Genomic DNA, 22,627 nt, shown 5'->3' with positions numbered 1-22,627 from the left:
ATGGCTAAGGAAACTCAAACAGGGGCTCTGTATCAACCTAGAGGGGTGGGATGGGGAGGGAGATGGGAGGGAGGTTCAAAAGGGAGGGGATATATGTATATCTATGGCTGATTCATGCTGAGGTTTGACAGAAAACAGCAAAATTCTTTAAAGCAATTATCCTTCAATAAAAAAAATAAATTAATACCAAAAAAAAAAAAAGATTTCATGTTGTTTTTCTTCCACCCAAATCCAGACCTATAGATCATTTCTTTCCAGATACAACTGTTACCTTCTTATTTGTCACTATCTAAGTCTTTTCTTTCTTTTGGCTATTTGGGAGTGGCTCTAAGATCCTGGGTTGGGGGGAGGGGGTGGGATAATATCTTCTGTATTTTCTTTGGGAATGCCTCCTAAATCTCAGGTGTTGTTCTATACCACCAGAAATATTTATTAATATTTCTCATGGATGAAACCTTACAATTATTTGAAAACATTTAATAACTCTATGATCAGAAATTTGGCCAAATCGGGACTTCCTTGGTAGTCCAGTGGTTAAGAATCCATCTTCCAATGCAGGGGACTTGAGCTTGATCCTTGGTCAGGGAGCTAAGATATCACATGCTATGGGGCAACTAAACCCGTGCATCACAACTAGAGAGAAGGCTATGCACTGCAACTAGAGAAGCTCGTGAGCCACCACATGCTGCAAGTAAGACTCAATGCACCTATTAAAAAAATCAGAGTTTCAAAGAAAGAAAGAAATCTGGCCAAATTGGAAGCTAATATTCAGAGTCTGAGAGGAATTATTTTAGACTTGTCTCCTAAGGTAAATGTACCTAGGGGTAAAGAAAAAACATTCCAACATAGGTGGGTGGGTGTGGGAGTCCTTTTGTATTTGGGCGGCAACCCAATTCTTTGAGTAATTAAAACAGATGCCCTTATTTTACAAATCTAGTCTTTACAGGAGGAGAAGGCAATGGCAATCCGCTCCAGTACTCTTGCCTGGAAAATCCCATGGATGGAGGAACCTGGTAGGCTGAAGTCCATTGGGTCACTAGGAGTCAGACACGACTGAGTGACTTCACTTTCACTTTTCACTCTCATGCATTTGAGAAGGAAATGGCAACTCACTCCAGTGTTCTTGCCTGGAGAATCCCAGGGACTGGGGAGCCTGGTGGGCTGCCGTCTATGGGGTCGCAGAGTTGGACACGACTGAAGCGACTTAACAGCAGCAGCCTCAGTCTTCACAGGACTAGATTGATCCTCTAGAAACAATTAAAAATCAACCAATTACCAATCCCCTAAGCTCCCCCATTTATCTCAAATGTTTGTAAAACACTGGCCTTAGGAAATCAAAGCTCTTCTTGGAGGAATTTGCATTCTTCCCCCAAATAAATGTTTACTGTTATCTAGGCCCTCTCTTTAGAGTACAAACTTCAGGGAGGTAATTCTTATTGGAAGGAAAAAAAATAGGAGAAAGGTCATTTGAAACTTTGGCAAGTGAAACATTATGTGAAAGCTTTAACCATCTGAGCAGATAACCTTAACTTATTCCATCAGTAAAGTAACTTAGATGCCACTTTTATAACTAGTGAGTTTTGTATTATTATATTTGATTCATGGCAGTAATTAAAAATGGAGGCTGTAAGGTCTCTGTTTGCATTATTGGGTTAAAAATAATGCACAACATGAGAATTGTGAATCAAGTTTTATTTGGGACAAAATGAGAACTATAGTCTGAGAGACAGCACCTCAGATACTCTGAGAAGCTGCTTCAAAGAGGCAGGGGGGAGGATCAGTATATATGCAGTTTTGGAGAAGAGGGAGTACATGCAATCAAGCATATATTTTTTTGCAGAAGGTTCTGCTAGTCTTGTGAAGTTTGCTGCTAGTCCTGAGGAGCAGTCATTACCATGAAGGATTTTAGTGCTTTTCTAGATATGAGGAGATATAGGAATTGGGTTAATAAAATCAGCTACTGAAAATATCCAACTATTGAAAGACCTTTTCTGCCAATTTTTTCCAGAGCACAGAGTGCCTCATTTCTGCTGTCCACCCTGAACTCCTTTCAGGATGTGTTGGAAGTTCGCAGTTGCAGCAGCACATGATTTAATCCTCATAGAGGTAGATGAAAAGTGTCAATTTGTAGTTGACAGCGTGTTTATGTGTGAATATATATGTGCACTGCATATGCGTGGCATTTTCTTTATCTCTCAATGTTACTGCCAAGATTAACTTATAGAAGAGCTCTATATTTAATAGGCTTAAAGAAAATCAAGTGCTTATATAAATTAAATTCTCAAAAATATAATAAAAACTAGTTAAAATGAATTCCAAGTTTGTGTGATTTGGGAAAATAGTCAGAAATAAAGCTGGTTTGTTAGTTTAATAAAAACAAGCATGACTTTAGAACTGTCAGCACTGAATATAATAGTTATTCTACTTAGGCTTACTAAAGGTCAAACGAGTTCATGTTATCACAAAATTTGTCAGCAAGAAAATTAGCTGGGACAATGACTGACTTTGTCTAATGTCTCATGAAGTTGTTGTGGGTAGTCTAAACATAATTGTTAAGAAAAAGTAAATCAAATAAATGTAAATTGGATTAAAAAATTTTAGGTGAACTTTTCAAATGATTTCCTCAGTTTTTTTGATAACCTGAAATCTTAAAGTTTTGTTAATTAAGTTGAATGATAGAAGTTCACTAAATATCTGGAACATTGGTTAACAGGATAAAATACTAAAACCTTAATTGCTGAACATGGCTTATCTACTTTAGATTTCTTGTTGCTGTAACATTTAAGATTTTTGGATTTGTTAGTAAACGTAGCTTGTGCTACACTAAAACATCTACTATGAAAAAGCATGTTTTTAGAAATTATAAAAAGTATTTACAAACCTGCCAAGCCATATAATGCTAATGTAAATTTCATATATTATAAAATAGTTCAATATTTCCCTGAGAATTGAGTTTTTAAGGGTCAAGTTTTCCAGTATATGTTATTAGGGCTACTGGAAGTAATGGGGACAACAACTCTGCATGCAAGGAAAATGGTATGTGTGTTTTCAGTAAAAGAGAATATGAAGAACGGAAATGCATTTTGTTGAGAGAGAGGAAAGTAATTTTGTCGTCAAGTGAAGCTGGTTATTTCAGAATAAGAAAAAGGAAAAACACAGGACAAAATATAAATGTAAAAAAGAAAGTTGCAGAAGGCCATGGAAAAAAAGTCTCTAGAAAGAAATTTTATTAGTGGTCAGAACTGGGTAAGATTAAAGTGAATTTAATTAAGTGATGAGTTTTAATATTAAAAGTATGGTGGTACTGCTAAAATTTGGTTTTCTTATTATTAAAAGGAGAAAGATTTATTGGACTTTTGGTTTGATTTTGATAACAGATGGTAAAAGTGTCTTTCCCTTTTAGGTAAGCTACCTAGAAAGCAAAGATTCCACATTTTACAAAAAATAATTTCCCGTGCCTTATCAGATTTTTTTGACTGCTTAAGAGAGCAGTCAAAGATATTACTTTGCCAGTAAAGGTCCGTCTAGTCAAGACTATGGTTTTTCCAGTAATCGTGTATGGACGTGAGAGTTGAACTATGAAGAAAGCTGAGCGCCGAAGAATTGATGCTTTTGAACTGTGATGTTGGAGAAGATTCTTGAGAGTCCCTTGGACTGCAAGGAGATCCAAAACGTCCATTCTAAAGGAAATCAGTCCTGATTATTCATTGGAAGGACTGATGATGAAGCTGAAACTCCACTACGTTGGCCATCTGATGTGAAGGACTGGTTCATTTGAAAAGACTGTGATACTGGGAAAGATTGAAGGCAGGAAGAAGGGGACGACAGAGGATGAGATGGTTGGATGGCACCACTGACTCAATGGACATGAGTTTGAGTAAACTCTGGGAGTTGGGGATGGATGGGGAGGCCTGGTGTGCTGCAGTCCATGGGGTTGCAAAGAGTTGGACACGACTGAGCGACTGAACTGAACTGAACTGAAGAAAGCAGTCTTCTCTACTGAAAGAGCTAGGGTTTGTTTTGTTTTTTGTTTGTTTTGCAACAATGTAACTTTGTGTGCCTGAGCCGTCTTTAATTGTCACTTTGGTTAAATAGGTGACTAAATATTGTTTCACAGTAATCTGTGATCTTATTTGACCAAGTGTATTTTTTAAAAACCTTTTGGTACTTTTGGCAAACTTCCCCAAATCAAGTATTCAGTGAAGTCTTTTGACCTGGAACTAACTTGGATTTTTAGAGTCCCTGAAACATCTCAGAAGATTTGTTCTCGCTCCTTATAAAAAACATTTTAAACTAATTAGGCTTATTTGTTATGTTAAATTACATGATGGGATGGGGAGGGTGGTGGGAGGGGGGTTCTGGATGGGGAACACATGTGCTCCTGAGGCTGATTCATGTTGATGTTTGGCAAAAACCACTACAATATTGTAAAGTAATTAGCCTCCAATTAAAATAAATTAATTAATTAAAAAAATAAATTACATGGGAAGCACTGTCAGATTATGTTGTGTTTGCATACGTATATTTTATAAGCATTTCAGAAATTGTGTGCATTTCCGGAGAGTCTGGTATATCCCAGTGTAATGCAGAGTACATCATGAGAAACGCTGGGCTGGAAGAAGCACAAAGTGAAATCAAGATTGTTGGGAGAAATATCAGTCACCTCAGATATGTAGATGACACCACCCTATGGCAGAAAGTGAAGAAGAACTAAAGAACCTCTTGATGAAAGTGAAAGAGAAGAGTGAAAAAGTTGGCTTAAAGCTCAACATTCAGAAAACGAAGATCATGGCATCTGGTCCCATCACTTCATGGCAAATAGATGGGGAAACAGTGGAAGCAGTGGTTGACTTTATTTTTTGGGGCTCCAAAATCACTGCAGATGGTGACTTCAGCCATAAAATTAAAAGACGCTTACTCCTTGGAAGGAAAATTATGACCAACCTAGGCAGCATATTCAAAAGCAGAGACATTACTTTGCCAACAAAGGTCCATCTAGTCAAGGCTATGGGTTTTCCAGTAGTCATGTGTGGATGTGAGAGTTGGACTGTGAAGAAAGCTGAGTGCCGAAGAATTGATGCTTTTGAACTGTGGTGTTGGAGAAGACTCTTGAGAGTCCCTTGGACTGCAAGGAGATCCAACCAGTCCATCCTAAAGGAGATCAGTCCTGGGTGTTCATTGGAAGGACTGCTGTTGAAGCTGAAACTCCAATACTTTGGCCACCTGATGCAAGGTGAAAAGACCCTGAAGCTGGGACAGATTGAAGGCAGGAGGAGAAGGGGATGACAGAGGATGAGATGGTTGGATAACATCACTGACTCCATGGACATGAGTTTGGGTAAACTCTGGGAGTTGGTGATGGACAGGGAGGCCTGGCATGCTGTGGTTCATGGGGTCACAAAGAGTCGGACATGACTGATCAACTGAACTAAATGCTGTCATAATTCTAGTTGTTATCATAAAATGTTGTGCATCACAAAAATAACTACATTTGTTTATCAAATGAGGTCCAACAGTGGGCATTTAAAAATCTTTGTCATTTACAGAGAGCTTTTGCAAAAGTGTTCCTGTAAGAGTGCTGCGTTTTCAAAAAGAAAGGACTTTTGATAATTATAGGATTTTGATATCTTTAAATACATAAAACTGATCTGGGTAAGAATCTCCAGGATGAAGGGGCAAAAACCAGTTAAACTAAACAAGAATTAATAGCATAGGACTGAATGAAGAGAGGAGAATAATTGTAATTTTTTATGATTTCATTTTTGAAACATTGCTACTTTACCACATTTGAGAAAATTGTTTCTCTTAGGCTACCCAAGACCCACAGCAATATAGTAAATTATACCTTTGTAGTCAAAGATGAAAATATTTAGTTTTTCTCCTACCTAATCCTTCCAGTAGTTATTGATATAAGTTCGATAAGAATCTGTTCTTCTTATAATAGAACACAATTGGAAACACTGGCTACATTGTGTTTCCAAGGCTTTGACTGAGATAGAATCACAGGTAAAATCTAGTGGTGAGTCTTTGGCTGGGCATCTTGGCCTGAAAGACTTTAAAGAATTCAATCTGAGATTAAAAATTTCCATCAAAGCAGTCTTTGAAAGACCTTATCTGGTCGATCACTATTCTTGCTAAACTAATGTAAATAATCAGGCCAATTTTAATGCAAAAAAGAAAAAATGGTCTCACTGTGAACTTTGATAAAAACGGGAAGAAAAGAATAGAGAGAAAAAAATTATGTTTGCACACTTGTAAATACTAGATTCTAATCCTATTAATTGTCTTTGAGGTTTTGTTATATGCAAACTGGACTGGATCCTGAATTCTTCTAGTTTCCTCAAATGACTGACGACAACTCTCCAAGCTGACATTTCCAATTTTCTCGAATCCTTCTGATTTAGAACCACCAAGAGAAAGACTGCTCTTGAATTTCTTTGAAATGGACTAAGCCAGCTCCTCCTCATTACCCAATGGCAGCCAAATTTCAGGGGTTTGAACCTTGGGTATACATCTGACAGCCAAAAAGGCTCTGCCTGACATCTGGTCCTGTCCCAATGCTCTAAACCTTCAAGTCAAACTAAGCAGGAGGAAAGGTAGTTCACATCGATGTTGACTGCTTCTGCCCGAGACACTGAATCAAGACTTCATAATTTAAACATGAAGCCCTCTCTTTCCCCCTCATTGTCTTGGAGACCCATGTCTCCTAAGCCATTGGCAAAGGAAGCAATCTCTGGAATTTGAAACTGCTTTGTAATTTCAGGGTAGGAAAAAAAAAAAATCTAACTAATTCCTGGCTTGAACAGACAAATCAAACAATACCTGAGATTAGTCCATTAACTGTGCCATCTGAGTGGCAGTGGTTTATATCCCTACAGGATCTATCTTTATAGTGATTAATTTTCTCCTTGAGCTTATTAATGCCTCGATGGCTGGCACATGACTGGACGATGCCTTTTGGGTTATCTAACTGTGCTCCTAACTGTCTATAAATAAACCGAGACACTTCATTTGTTAGATTCCCTGGATTTACATTGTTGAGTTAGAAGGGAGCTAACAGGAGGTATTTATTATTCAGGATTCACTTTTTTTCTTTGGCAAGGCTCTACTTCCCTTGTTAGGGGTAAGTACAAATGAGGTTAAGATCAGGAACCTGTCCTTAACTCTTGAACATGTTGCAAAATCTGCTGCAAAAGCAATAGCTACCCAACAAAAATCCTTAGACTCTCTGGCCAAATTTATTACTGGTAATAGAATAGCCTTTGATTATCTTTTAGCTAAATGAGGAGGTGTCTATGCTGTGGTCAAAATCACTGCTGCACTTGCATTAACACTTACAGAAAAAGTAAAACTCAGTTACATAAGATCACTGAACTTGGCTTAAAAAGGTCTCTCTTTGACTTATTTGATTTTGATTGGTTTGAGTCTTGGGGACCATGGCTCCAAAGTTCATTCTAAACATTGGGGATTATCCTGCTTACAATAATCATAATAATCTCCCAATATTATTGTACTCACTCAAAATCTTTAAGTCCATGTTTGCAGCTGCTAATCACCAGGCAAATAATCTCCCTAAGACTGGAATGTTGAAAAAGAAATGACGGGAATGACAAAGTTAGAAAACTTGAATCTGAAGTTGTAATCTGTGAAGGCCACAAAGATTCAGAACAAAATAAAATGGGATCAACAAAGTTTTCAGAAACTATGGAGTGATAGCTGAGGTGGTACTTTTGTGCCTTAAATTGTACAGCTCCTTGGAATGCCTTTCTTCTTGCCAGATAGGATGCTGTCTGATTCAGAAATCTTTGAATAAAGCCAATTAGGTCTTCAAGGTTACTTATTTGAGTTTTATTAAGAGTTCTTTTACATTGGATCCTTTCTTATGGGCATTAATGTGTATCTTACCCATTCATATATTTTGTATCCATTCTTGAAGTTTTTCTACATGCTTTTTCTTTAAATCTCCTTGTTCTTGATCTTTCAAGTCCACATCTTCCAAGTGCCTGACCAACCAGCCAAGGTATTTGCCATAACCCAGGAGTCTATGCATATTCATACAAAGTACATGACCAAATACATCACTTGAAGCTGGGTCACTCATGAAGCTGTAGTGGGGCAGCAGTCTATTTTTGGCTTATATAAATATTGAGCTGATCTATTCATAGATCAGGCCTATATTCTTTTCCTCCTCTATTAAGTTGCCTAGAACTCACCCGACTCCTCTCCAATCCATTGTGTGCGTGAGTTCATATGTGGTCAAATGCTCAGTTGTGTCTGGCTCTCTACAACCCCATAAACTGCAGCCCACCAGGCTCCTCTACTCATGGAATTTTCCAGGCAAGAATACTGGGATGGGTTGCCATTTCCTCCTCCAGGGCATCTTCCAAACCTATGTCTCCTGCATCTCCGGTATTGGCAGGCAGATTGTTTACCACTGAGCCACCTGGGAACTTCCCCTCCAAGACACAACAGTGTATACTGAGAAAGAAGTGTCATTGTAACAGAGATGAGCGGCATGGGAATTTGGGCCATCCATTCATGGACACTTCTGTGCCCACCTGATTTTACATTATTGTGTATCTGACAGCAGCAGCTCATGAGGGACAGCTCCAGTGACATGTTCAATTGATGCCTTATGGCCAGACTCTCCATCACTGCCATAGTATACCAGGCGTTTTTTCCAAATGGTATATAATTCTCTGCTGCAGACTACATGCTCCATAACTTTAGATTTCTGTGTTATGACTCCTACTGTGGCTTGTCGAAAACTCCACGTGACAGATTTACCCACTGTGTACTCCATCACTGTGCCGTCCATTGGCTCAAGTGCCAGCAGGCCTCCTTGTCACACAGCCTACACTTATTGCAGAGCTCTCTGTTTCTTTGGCTGCCCACTCAAAACTGCAGTGTCTTAAGTTCCAATAAACTGATCCCAACAGCCATTGTTCCAGGTGCTTCCCTCTTAAGGAAAGGGTGAATCACAGACTGGTCTGATAACTGAGTCACTTAGTGCAAATGGCAGGGGAGCTTGAGGGCTGGACTGTTGGCTGAGCGCAGTGGCTTCAGCCACTGGTGCCTGAAGGCTGTGGCCATGATAGACCAAGGATCCAAGGGAAGTGGTTAAAGAACTTAGTGAGGACTCTGGACTGGTTATTTCTCTGAACCCAAGCAGATGGGGACAGCACCCAGGAGCTCAAGCCACAGGTACTTAAGCCTTAAACTTACCCTGTGGTTTAAGATTGGGAACTGTCTCCAAGGAATAAAACTTCTAAAGGTAAGTTAGAACTCCAGTTATAAGAACTTAGATATAAAGGTCCAGTTATGGGATACACTCAGTGCATTGAAACTAGAATTAAGAAGCTATTATTAGAATTAAGGTGCCCAGTGGCGGTGGAAGGCAGAGGTGAGCCACAAACCCAGAGAACAGATGGATTCTTTTACATAGGCCCTTGCCATTTGAGAGATAAGGGTAGAGATTTCCCTCAGTTTCATTGCATCTTTTGGAATGGGCCAATGAAACATCTAGGATTTTCAGTCCAGAAGAAATATGAGGACCTTTCAGGTTCCAATTTGGAAATGTGGGGTATCCTTAGTGAACTCCACATCTTCCAATCAGCCCCTATATAACCCAGTGTCCTGTGTCGTGTCTGATAAGAACATGCTCTTCTCATTATAGATGTCCTGGGCCAGATGGCCTTGTCCCTGGCTTGCTCCAAATCAACTGCTCCAGCCTTCTGTTTCCCTGGCTCCTGACTTGTCAAACTTATCCTTGGTCTTGAAAATGGACTTGGCTTCACCAGAATTGTGCTGTGTTCTTAGTTGCTCAGTTGTGTCCAGCTCTTTGTGACCCCATGGATTATAGACTGCCAGGCTCCTCTGTCCATGGGGATTCTCCAGGCAAGAATTCTGGAGTGGGTTGCCATGCCCTCCTCCAGGGGATCTTCCCAACCCAGGGATCGAACCCAGGTCTCCCGCATTGCAGGCGGATTCTTTACTGTCTGAGTCACCATGGATTAACCTTTAGCATTTTATTCAGACATGATTATAGTGCCTCACTAGCTGTTTTTCACCTCTTTCTTTCTTGGACTTAGTCTGACTACTCAAACCCGAGTTGAACCTTGCCCTCCTTGGCCATGGACCCACATGACCTGACTTTACCTCCTTGGGAGGGAAATGGTAGAATATCATAGTCACCTTGGATTTAGCTAGTTATAAAGATATATGACTTAATATTTTGCCAGCTCTGGATTTTTTTTTTTAAGAAAAAACGTTATGGGAAAAAGAAAATAAAGCATCTCAGTAGCATTTATCACTTTGAAGATCATTCTGCAGTAGAGTTGATAAAAAATACCAACAATGCAAACATCTGGGTGAAGGAGCAGAAAATCAGGTTATAATTCTTTTTTATATGAAAATATTTATATTCTCCCAGGCCTTGGATCCTTGGTTAGTGTCTGATGTAGAGACAAAAGAATGTTTTGCTACATTTAGTGATGAGCGTGAGGAATGAACCGCAGTGTGGTGCCATCTGCAAAACAGTGTGCATTTCAAGTTTGTTGACAGGACTTCTTGGAGGCGAAATGGAAAAAGATGCTCAATTCCTAATTAAAGGGTCGCTTACGTTTTCCTTTCACTACGAAAAGAGCCATTCGTAATTTTGTCTAATTACAACACAATTTTAGCACTGAAAATGCAGTTGCATTTAGTTAAATCTTAATGGGACTAGAGATTTGTTTCCCCAGAAGTTTCCTCTGTGCTAGGGAATGAGATCTGATTTGGGACAGATAGTATAGCACTGTAGGAATTAGGACCCACATTTACTTACATGTTTATTTTCAGCTCTAAAAAGTCTAATATTTGGACAGACAGAAGCTTGTCCTATATTTGTCTTGGCCTGGAAGAAAGTTGGAGCCAGAGAAACAGGGGGACAGAGCCATCGGTGAGAAGCATAGTCAGGAACAAGGAATCTAAAGATGAGATTTATGGTCTGAAATGCATAAAACTGGAGAAACTCATAATTAACTGACTGATCACTGCCACTCATATTGAAGGGGAACTTAAAAGAAGACTTCTCTTAGAGACAAGATTCTCTAGGTCAGATTACTTTTATTATATTACAAAAAAGAGAAGAACAAAAACATAGCTATAATTCATTATGTAATGGCTTTTATTAAAATGTTGTTGTTCAGTCACTAGGGCGTGTCTGACTCTTTGCAAACTCCATGGACTGCAGCATGCCAGACTTCCCTGTCCTTCACTATCTCCTGGAGCTTGCTCAAACTCATGTCCATTGAGTTAGTGATGCCATCCAACCATCTCGTCCTCTGTTGCTCCCTTTTTCTCCTATCCTCAATCTTTCCCATCATCTGTGTCTTTCCCAATGAGTCAGCTTTTCACATCAGGTGGCCAAAGTATTGGAGCTTCAGCTTCAGCATCAGTCCTTCCAGTGAATATTCAGGACTGATTTCCTTTAGGATCAACTGTTTTGTTCTTGCAGTCCAAGGGACTCTCAGGAGACCATCTACATGCCTAAAATATAGGCATGGTATATGAAAAAGCTCTGTATGAGCTTGCAGTTTTGATTTAGACAGTTATTAGAGAATGTGGGCTCTCATCCTAACAACATGAAAAAGCTAGATTAGTTACATGCTAGTCATTTAAAAAACACATCAGGAAGTTGAAAAGAAAGTGAAAGTCGCTCAGTTGTATCCAACTCTTTGTGACCCCATGTATATAGTCCATGGAATTCTCCAGGCTGGAATACTGGAGTGGGCAACCTTTCCATTCTCCAGGGGATCTTCCCAACCTAGGGGTCGAACCCAGGTCTCCTGCATTGCAGGCAGATTCTTTACCAGCTGAGCCACAAGGGAAGCCCAAGAATAATGGAGTGGGTAGCCTATCCCTTCTCCAGTGGATAAGTTGCAAATAAATCTGAGTGAACTTTAGACCAGCAAGGAATAAACATTTTCAGGAGAGAAGAGATCCATGCTGCCTGCATCTGTGTGAGTGTAATAGGGAAGAACAAATCTGACTCCACGTTGAATCTCTTTCTTATACTTTGTAGTAGTGGTTAAGTTGCTAAGTTGTGTCCTACTTCTGTGATCCCATGGATCCTAGCCCTCCAGGCTCCTCTGTCCGTGGGGTTTCTCAGACAAGAATACAGTAGTGATTTGCCATTTCCTTCTTCGGGGGATCTTCCTGACTCAGATCTTCCTGAGCTACCAGGGAAGCCTCAGGTCAGTGTAATATGGAAGAACAAATCTGACTCCCTATTGGATCTATTTCTTTTACTTTAACTTTGTATTCTATTGTTTTTGCTATAAGTTAATAACTAAAGGGAGCTTCCCTGGTGGCTCAGTGGTAAAGAATCTGCCTGCAATGCAAGAGTCTCAGGAGACACAGGTTTGATCCCGGGATTGGAAAGATCCCCTGGAGGAGGGCAAGGCACCCCACTCCAGTATTCTTGCCTGGAGAATCCCATGGACAGAGGAGCCTGGCAGGCTATATAGTCCATGGGGTCACAAAGAGTCGGACACAACTGAAGCAACATAGCGTGTGTGCACACAGTTGCTAAACGGATGCTGCCCACAGTTTAAAGTGTATCTAATGGACCATCTCTGGGAACTCTGCCTCCAAGATAATGAGCATTAAGCTAGAATACCTTTGTTCAACTCACAGGAAACATCTGGACCAGGCCCACCTGTGAATGGCTGGACTTGCTGTTACACTTGTATGATTGTTTGTATGAATATTTGCTTCATGCTTATCTCAGTAATATGTTAGCTACCTGTGATCTGGGGCCATTGTCTCCTTTGACTCATTATTTGTATCTTTGAGAGCAGACACATATTAATAAGTGAATGAGAACTCTGACATAATTCAAGGAAATGGTGAATGATGTTTCCTTGCAGGGAGATGCCAGGTCTCCCAAAGAGTCATGTCTGTCCTATGACCTTTTACCCTGCACTCAAGTAAATATGTAGAAAAATGGGTTAAACCAATGGATGGCTCAGAATAGGGGGGACATATGATAGGATGGGGATAAAATTATTTTTAACAGTTTGCAACCATGTAGGAAATTTGACAAAATGAAATTTAATAAGGAGACATGTAAATGAAACATAGATGACTGCCAGATCTATAAGATATATGAGATAGGAGAGTTGTTTCTAAATAGCATCATTCATAGAAGAAGTTTTGGAGGTTTTGGCTAATATGCAGATAAACTCTATTGCTCAACAAAGAGGTGTGAGTGACTTTATCAATGAATAAAAATGCAAGTATCCAGTAAAATATGGGCAAAAGATATGAATGGGTTATTTGGAAAAGAATATTAACTTTGGCCAATAAATAAATGAAAAATTTAAACTAAAATGAAATTAAACTGTTTTTGGCCATCAGATCAGATCAGATCAGATCAGTTGCTCAGTCGTGTCCAACTCTTTTCGACCCCACGAATCGCAGCACGCCAGGCCTCCCTGTCCATCACCAACTCCCGGAGTTCACTGAGACTCACGTCCATCGAGTCAGTGATGCCATCTAGCCATCTCATCCTCTGTCGTCCCCTTCTCTTCTTGCCCCCAATCCCTCCCAGCATCAGAGTCGTTTCCAATGAGTCAACTCTTCACATGAGGTGGCCAAAGTACTGGAGTTTCAGCTTTAGCATCATTCCTTCCAAAGAAATCCCAGGGCTGATCTCCTTCAGAATGGACTGGTTGGATCTCCTTGCAGTCCAAGGGACTCTCAAGCATCTTCTCCAACACCACAGTTCAAAAGCATCAATTCTTCGGCACATAGGATGGACAAATATTAAGTGAAAGATAGTGTACAGCAATGCTAGGGTTTGTGATTATCAGTTTTTATACTTTTGGTTGTAATATAAATTGATTCATTTATACTTTTGTTTGCAATATAAATTGATAGCAGTTTTTTTACTTTTGGTTGCAATATAAATTGATTCAACCAGTATACTTTGAAGGTGGGAAGAGAAGAGGATGACAGAGAATGAGATGGTTGGATAGCATCACCAACTCAATGGACATGAGTTTGAGCAAACTCTGGGAGATAGTGAAGGACAGGGAAGCCTGGCGTGCTGCAGTCCATGGGGTCGCAAAGAGTTGGACAAAATTTTGTGTCTGAACAGTATACTTTGGTTGCAATATAAGTATAAATACCTCTTTTGGAGGTATATTTGGCAATTCACATAAGAAAATCTTAAAATGTGAGTTTCTTTGGCTCAGCAATGCCACTTTTAGATTTAAATCCAATGGAAAGGATGCAATAGATGTGTGGAAATAGTTAGCTGTAAGGATGTTCACTCTAGTATTGTAACAACGGCAAGAAAGTTGAAACGAGTCTTCAAGAATGGGGCACTTGTTAAAATCTAGCATATTCATATAAAGAAATAAAATGCAACTACTTAGTTGAAGTCACGAAAAAATATTTAAGTAGTGAGAAAGATAGGTAATTGAGTTTAGAAAGCAGATTACAAAACATTATGGTATGATCTTATTTACTACCAAATATATGCATAGAAAAATGGTTAATAGTGGTTTTATGTGGTTGATGGAACTTTGGTTTTTTTTTCCCTTATTGACTGTATTTGTTTTCTATCATAAACATACACTGATTTCATAAATGATAAAAAAATCAACAAACCAAAAACATTATTTAAATAGTGAGAACATGAAGTGGCCAGGGAAGCCACTTTGAACTTGGGCTGCATGAATTGAAGTGGCATGTCAGAACAAAAGACACAGAATTCCACACTCCTCTGTGCGCTCGCCCTACCCTGGATGTGCTGGATTCAGTACTAAGTGACTTATTACAGGTTTGTGTCCACAGAGGAGCATCAGAGATCGTGAGGGGATTCAAAACCATGTCTTCTCCTGCAGCAAAAGGAGCAATGGATTGGGAATCAGGAGGTTTGCCTTTGAGTCCAGAGTCTGTCACCTGCCAGCTGGTGACTTTAGGGCAACCACTCATTTTGTCTGATTCTACATATTCTCATTTATAAAATGTGTATAGTACCATCTCTACATCAAAGACTATATTGCAAATATTAACTGAAATGAGAACTTGAAAAGAAGTTCGTAATGAGGAACTATCTGTGATCAGTTTGGGACCAAGAAGGGATAGGGAGAATGGGTTTTCTGCCTTTAGAGTGGCACATAGATTACTGTGCATTATAGGAAGGCAGAGTTTGGCTAAAATATGGATGAATTTTCAAGTACCTACAATTGTTTCAAAATATAAAGAATGGCTTTGGAGTTTAATAACTTTCCTGGAGCTATAGGATTTCTAACAGAGAGAACTACTCAGTTATTGAGGATATTAGAGTGGAAATTCAAATGCCAGTGAAAGAATAGAGATCATGAGGGGTTTAAGGTCTCTTCCTATTTGTATATTTTAAGATTCTTTGCATTGAGCATCATGGTAGCATCTGCATTCTAGTACCATCAGAAGAGTTACTGGGTTGGAAGGATCTATGCATTTTGAGGCCATAAGATGCCCATCTGTGAAGAGAGACCCAGTGCTCTATGGATTCTGCACAGTTATGAGGGTGCTGTCACTAAAGTAATATCTATGACATCAGTTGGAATTAATAGGCTCAAAATAAGAAGCCATGCCCAGGGAAGAAAAGGCTAGCCTTATGTAACATAGAGGGTGGATGGCAATCATTTTGAGGCCAAAAATGTAGAAGATATAGATGATTTATGACTCAAGCTATATGAAAAGTTTGTTCACTCACCTATGAGAGGTATGTGGCAGGTTGCAAAGGGAACTCAGTGTGTGAGGCCAAGTCAAAGGGAACTCAGTGTGTGAGACCAAGTCATGAAGGGAGAGTGACTCCTAACTATTTCTTCAAAATTACATTTGGAGGACTTCCCCAGTGGCCCAGTGGTTGGAACTCTGTTGTCTCAATGCAGGGGCCCCAGGTTTTATCCCTGATCAGGAACTAGACCCCACAGGCCACAATTAAAATCTTGCATGCCCCAACTAAAACAAACAAACAAAACCACCAAAAAACAAGAACATCAAAACTGCAGATGGTCTTTCTTGATTTGGGTGTTGGTTCTACAGGTGAAATTCACACACATGTTTACAATGAAGGTTTCATGAGCTGAGTATGACTTCTTCTGAAGCCCGTGTGGAAGGTGAAGTCTTAAAAAAATATATGCATGGGGGTGGAGACCATCGAATGCCTCCAGGTCCTTTTCAGTCACCATCTCAGTGATGAGAAACCCACAGGTACTCTGAGGATGTAAATGGTGGCACCTCCTCAGTGTTTGAGAGCGGCCCACGCTGTCAGCACCCACAGGTCCTGGCTCCTTGCTGGCTGTCGGCAGCATCATCAGGGTACCTGCAGCTGGCCCCACAGCACCCTGAGAACCACAGAAGCATGGTGGGTTATCATTGGAAAGTGAAGTTCAAAACAGCGGGCTGCCTTACTAAGGCTGAGATACTCCAGGGCAACACTGGTAACAGCAAGTGTGTGTCAACACAACTCCACCCCACACCTCAGAAAGGGGATCAGTGTGTTGGTTTGGGCCTTTTTACCACAGGACTCTGGAGTTCCTTGGTGTACACACTGCTGGAGAAAATGGGGTCATTTTCATGTCTGGGGGGCTGGATTTACATTATCACATTCACTAATTCTTGCCAGCACTGACTTACCAAAGTTGACTTTCCTCATGTTCACAGAGCACATTTTTCAACTACAAACAAGTCCATTGCTAATACACCCAGTGTCTTTCAAAGCTCAGGCACTGATATATTCCTTCCAATTTGACACTATTTAGTAACAATGATTTTTTGAACCCCTACTATATGCCAGATAATTTTCTAGATGTCAGTATTATAATAGGAAAGAAGTCAGGCTTTGTAGGGCTTCCATTATAGAAAGGAAACGGATACTATAAGCAAGAAATTGCACTATTGGGATAAATGCTCTAGGGGCACTCACGCCAGCGGAAGTACCATGAATCATTTATAGTGGATCTGAGTGCAGTGCAGGAAAAAGGGGTATATTAATTAGGAATGCTTTCAGCTGCATTGACCAGAATGCCCAACCAACATTGGCTTAAGTAATGAGGGCATTTAACTATCTTAAATAATGAGTCTAGAGTTTTTCAGGTCAGGGTGGAAGCAGCAGCTTAGTCATGTTCTTAAAGACCCAATCTCTTTCTGTTCTTGCTGCCTGGTTGATTTGATTCCCTCTGGTTAAACTGTCTGCTGTACTTCCAGGCGTGACATCACATTCATGGCAGGGAGGAAGAGGAAAGCAACTGTTAGCTGTGTCTGTTTCTTCCATCAAGAAGGCCGATGCCTTTTCAGAACTGAATCCTTGTTCATTTACACCTGAATGGCTAGAAGTGGAGCTGGCAGCCACACATAGGGAGGCTCAGAAACTGGGGAATGGGATTGTTATGTTTAACTTAGACATAGTTTTGGGGCTGACCACATTGCAGTTCCAAGATTGAGGCTGTGCTAGCGAAGAAGGTGAAATTAATACTGGGTGGATGACAATATTTGCCTGCCACATAGAGTAAGAGGAGCACTATTATTGTGGGCAGTAGAGGTGACTGGTGAGCTAGTCAGCTCACAAAGGGTGGTCTGGGTTTGAGGACTTGATTTAAGATGGCTCTTACTTTGGTGTACCAGTGGGCCAAACAAATGATTCCAACCAAGACTAAGGATACAGACGGGAGGGTGGACTTCCCATTGTCTCTCATCTCCTCTCAGAGGTGATCCATATGGTCTCCATAGAATGAGATAGTTTCAGGTCTGAGGATTCCAGAGCTGCAGTCTCATTGCTGTTTATCCAGTAGCCAGGGAAGGGCCATGTCAGTATTTTAGTATCTACCTGCTGCTGCTGCTGCTAAGTCACTTCAGTCGTGTCTTACTCTGTGTGACCCCATAGATGGCATCCCACCAGACTCCCGTCCCTGGGATTCTCCAGGCAAGAGTACTGGAGTGGGGTCCCATTGCCTTCTCCGTAATATCTACCTACAAAAAGCAATTTTTGCTGTGGTACAGTGTGTTATTGGTTTGGCAATCCATATTTTAACATTTGGGACTTCCCTGGTGGCTCAGTGGTAAAGAATTTACTTGCCAATGCAGGAGATGAGGTTTGATCTCTGGGTTGGGAAGACTTCCTGGAGCAGAAAAAGGGAACCCACTCCAATATTCTCTCCTGGGAAATCCCATGGACAGAGGAGACTGGTGGTCTACAGTCCATGGGGTTGCAAGGGTCAGACATGACTTAGCAACTAAACCACCACCACCATATTAACATCTCAAGGCAATAAAGGAAGTGGATGGCACTAGTGGTAAAGAACCCGCCTGCCAAAGCAGGAGACCTGAGATGCGAGTTCAGTCCCTGGGTTGGGAAGATCCTCTGGAGGAAGGAATGGCAACTGACTCCAGTATTCTTGCCTGGAGAAATCCATGGGCAGAGGAGCCTTGTGGGCTACTGTTCATAGCGTTGCAAAGAGTTGGACACGACTGAAGCAACTTAGCATGCACACAGAGGAAGTGAACGCCAATAACCAGAGTATATGAGGAGGCTGACTGGGTATGGGACATGCATACAAAGAACATTGCTTCTGTGGATCTACCCTAGAAGGACTCATCCCAGTCAGGGGAGGGGATGATTGAAACCTAAGAAAAGTTTGATATACAAAGATGTTCATTTAAGGATGTGAACAAAAAGCCTAAAGTGCAGCCCTCATTGGCTCTCTGGCTTGGATCCTTTCTTTATTCCTGGGACGTCTTTCTTTCAAAATTAATTATGAATTTAAAGATGTGTTTTATATTTTATCAAGCATTTAACATGATTTTGAAAGAGGCTTTTTTTTTTTTTTTTTTGGTTTGTTTTTCATCAGCTTAGTGTGCCATATAGTTAGAAGTCCCCAGAAGACATTTGGCACAGGGAAAGGGCCACTATTCAGGGAAGGGAGAAAAGTTCTCAAGTGGGAGCCCTAGCTCAGCAGAGTCCTGGAGAGAAACTGGGGGCTGGTTGGACAACAGAGCCTATGGACTGTTGGTCACTTCTCTGCCCTTCTTTCTTCCTCTCTCTCCTAGAGCAGTTGAAAGAAGTCCACTTGCTTTCCATTTATTCAAGGTTTCCAGAATTCTGGAACATAAAAGAAAGACTGAACCTTCTTGCAGTCCACTTTAAAGATTTACAAAGAACATATTAATGCTATAAAGGACAAAACACAAGTGAATTCTTTCTATGCAGAGCTTAATTATAGCTTGGTTACAATGCATATAGTGCATTGGGGGTGGTGCATTCTGGTGACTGGATATGAGATTAAGTCTGGATAGTAAATTTCTTGCTTCAGTCATTCAGTGGATCTTTGTGAGTGATACAGGACTTCATTTGGAGGTACCCTCATAGGTCTAAATTTGAATCCCTTTGTGAATGTAGGAACTCGCCCTAACAGTTCTCCTGGCTCACTGCTCCTTGATGAGGGTCAGGATTACATGTCAGAACTCCGTGCAGCTGCCAGAGCACAGGTACTGACTAAATGAATACATCGCATGGTGTAGCTAGATAGGAGGGAGCACTCGTGGGAGAGGGAGGGCAGAGGGCCTTAGAATCTGTTTTCATACTGTTGGCTTATGCATTTGGTGGTGGGGGCACTACCGTTTACTAGATGGGCACACTGTTCTAGATGTGATGAGGCTCTGAAACAACGGCCCAGAAACTCTCCTGGACAAGAGTCCAAGTCTGCTTCTCGCAGCAGCGCAGACTCGTGCCCAGCCTGTCAAGGTGGGGCGACACAGCCTGCCCCTTTGGATTAAATGGGTCCCTTCTGATTCAGGAATGAGCGCTAAATGCTTGTCTGATACAGATCGCGGGGGAGAGGGCACAGTTTCAGCTCAGTGGTAGTAGCCTAGGAGACGTCCTGCCATGGTGGCAGTGGCAAGGGAGCAGATGGCACGGGATTCATGGAGAGCAGGAGTGTACACAGCATGGACTTGTCACGATCTCTGCATGACGCTCCAGTGAGCTACTGCCTGCTGTGCTCTGTGGTCAGGCTGCATTTGTATTCTCATGGTTTCACATCCAATATTAAGCCTATCTGGAAAGTGACAGCTAGATTTAAACTAGTCCAAGCTGCTATTAACAGTTTTGCAGTGTTCACTACTATTTTGGAGGGGAAGGGCTTCATTATTGAAGAATTAGGGGCTAGATGGTGTGATACTGAGATTGTTCTCTTGGGTCTTTGATTCTGTAGCCTCGTTTGCATGGAGAGCTCAGTTGTATATTCAAAACTGAATGCTCCTCTCTCTCCCCAGGTGGCTTTCTTAACCAAACACTGGAGCAAGGGAGAGAAGTTCCTTTCACTAAAACATAATTGACCAATTTAATGTACTGATGAAGTGCGTAGGTGTCCATGCGTGTCCTTTGATGTCCTAGGGGAAGATGTTTATCAAGCTAGGATGGTTACTGTTTGCATTAATCTATTAATTAGAGAGCTGCTTAACATACCATCGATTTTCCTAAAGGAAGAAGGTGGGCAGTCGGTAGAGAGAAATAAATTAGGAGTTTGGCATTAACATACACTACCATACATAAAGTAGATAACCAAAGGGCCTGTTGTATAGCACAGGGAACTATGCTCAATATTTCATAATAATGTACAAGGGAAAAGAGACTGAAAAAATATATTTGTATGTGTATAACTGAATCACTTTCAACGTTGAAAATCAATTAAGCTTCAATTAAAAAATCATCAAGTGTGTTGCTATGAAACAAGAGCCACAAGCCTACTTTTTTCTAGAATGGAAATGGACTAGTAACAGGGACACGTGTGCATGCTAAGTTGCTTCAGTCGTGTTTGACTCTGTGCAACCCCACGGACTGCAGCCCGGCAGGCTCCTCTGTCCATGGGATTCCCAGGCTAAGAGTACTAGAGTGGGTGGCTATGCCCTCCTCCAGGGGATCTTCTCGATCCAGGGATTGAACCTGTGTCTCTTATGTCTCCTGCGTTGGCAGGTAGGTTCTTTACAATTAGTACCACCTAGGAAGCCCCAGTAACAGGGACAAGGCATGCTAATTCTGACCACATAGAATAACCCAACTTTCTGCAGTTGTTTCCCTGAAAACTGAAGAATGTGCTCTGTTCTTGTCTTTGCTGGTAGGTAAATTGAAAAAAAAAGTCCAACTTCTCTTTAATTCAACCCTATTAATTATGACTAATAGCCCCTGGCTTTATCACAGCTGCGTGAAATATGATGTCTTCTGCAAGCTCTCTGCTCAGGGATGAATATATATTTCCCTGTTTTCTCTCATCTTGACAGACCTTGTCCAAGAGAATTGGTGATATCACGGAAGGGGTTCTAGGACAGCATTAGCTCAGGGCCTAATAAAGAGATTTCTCTCGTAGATGTGGGTAATTAGGAATGACTCACTAACTGTGGAGTGCAGGATTAAAAGTGTTATTATTGTCTTATTAGAAGTGATGAGCCATAGGCAAGAGTATTTGCCTGGGAATGAGTCTACTGACAGCTTCTTGTAACTCTCATCTCTGATTAAAATGCTTAATTGATTCTAGAGCTTGGGTGCTAAAAACTCCAGTTCGTTTTGATACTAATGAGAGAAAAATGTTCTCCAGAGATATGCACATGGGGAGAAAGGAGGGAGGCATTCTTTGCTAATTAACAGCAGGTCAGCTGCTGAGTGTGAGGTAGTGAAGAGCGGCAGACCAGGAAAGACAGCTAACCCTGGTCGGTCCTCACTGTGCCATCTTGGCAGAACAGGTCTCTACCTCAATTTTCACATCTGTGCATGCGTGCAAAGTTGCTTCAGTCGTGTCCAACTCTTTGTGACCTTATAGACTGTAGCCCTCTAGGTTTCTCTGTCCATGGGATTCTCTGGGCAAGAATACTGCACTGGGTTGCCATTTCCTCTTCCAGGGGATCTTCCTGATCCAGGGCTCAAAGCTGCATCTCTTAAGTCTCCTGCATTGACAGGCAGGTTCCTTACCACTAGTGCCCCCCAGGAAGCCCTTCCACATCTGTAATAGGAGGATAACAATGCCTACCTCAAAGAGCTCTTGGGCACGAGACAAAGTCAGGGACATTGCGGGAGCTTACAAATGCTTCTCTCTCTCTCTTCTTTTTTTAAAAAATATTTATTTATTTATTTGGCTCCACCAGGTCTTAGTTGTGGCATTGCAGGATCTTCAATCTTTGTTGCAGCATTCAGGTTCTTTAGTTGTGACATGCGAACTCTTAGTTGTGGCATATGGGATCTAGTTTCCTGATCAAGGATGGAACCCGGGCCCCCACCATTGGGAGCGCAAAGTCTTAGCCACTGGGTCATCAGGGAAGTCCCTAACACCTTTCTTTTTCTTTCTTTCTTTCTTTTTTTAAAAAAATCTCTTCTTGGTTTTGTTAATTCTTTTCAAATCCCGACTAAGATATTACAGTCCCATTTGATGCATTATCATACTAGAGATATAGGCCAATACAGAAGGACTATTAAAAATGCCCCTCTATAAACTGGTAGATTACTTCAAATTAACTCTTATTCCAAAAGTGCTTTGGCCCAAACTCATTTAGACATTCTCTTTGGAAAAATAAGAGAAATTCTCTTTGTTTCATCCATCCT

At 41.0% G+C, this 22,627-nt stretch overlaps 1 pseudogene; it reads right to left on the bottom strand.

Annotated features, from left to right (window-relative positions):
• The window catches only part of LOC104997950, a 22,501-nt pseudogene extending 404 nt beyond the window's left edge, over positions 1-22,097 (bottom strand).
• Between the last annotated feature and the right edge of the window lie 530 nt (positions 22,098-22,627).

Source organism: Bison bison, unplaced genomic scaffold (genome assembly GCF_000754665.1).
Source record: "Bison bison bison isolate TAMUID 2011002044 unplaced genomic scaffold, Bison_UMD1.0 scf7180017864317, whole genome shotgun sequence".
Classification (NCBI taxonomy): Eukaryota; Metazoa; Chordata; class Mammalia; order Artiodactyla; family Bovidae; genus Bison; species Bison bison.
Note: the sequence above shows the minus strand (reverse complement) of the source record. Positions and strands in the feature narration are given on the sequence as shown.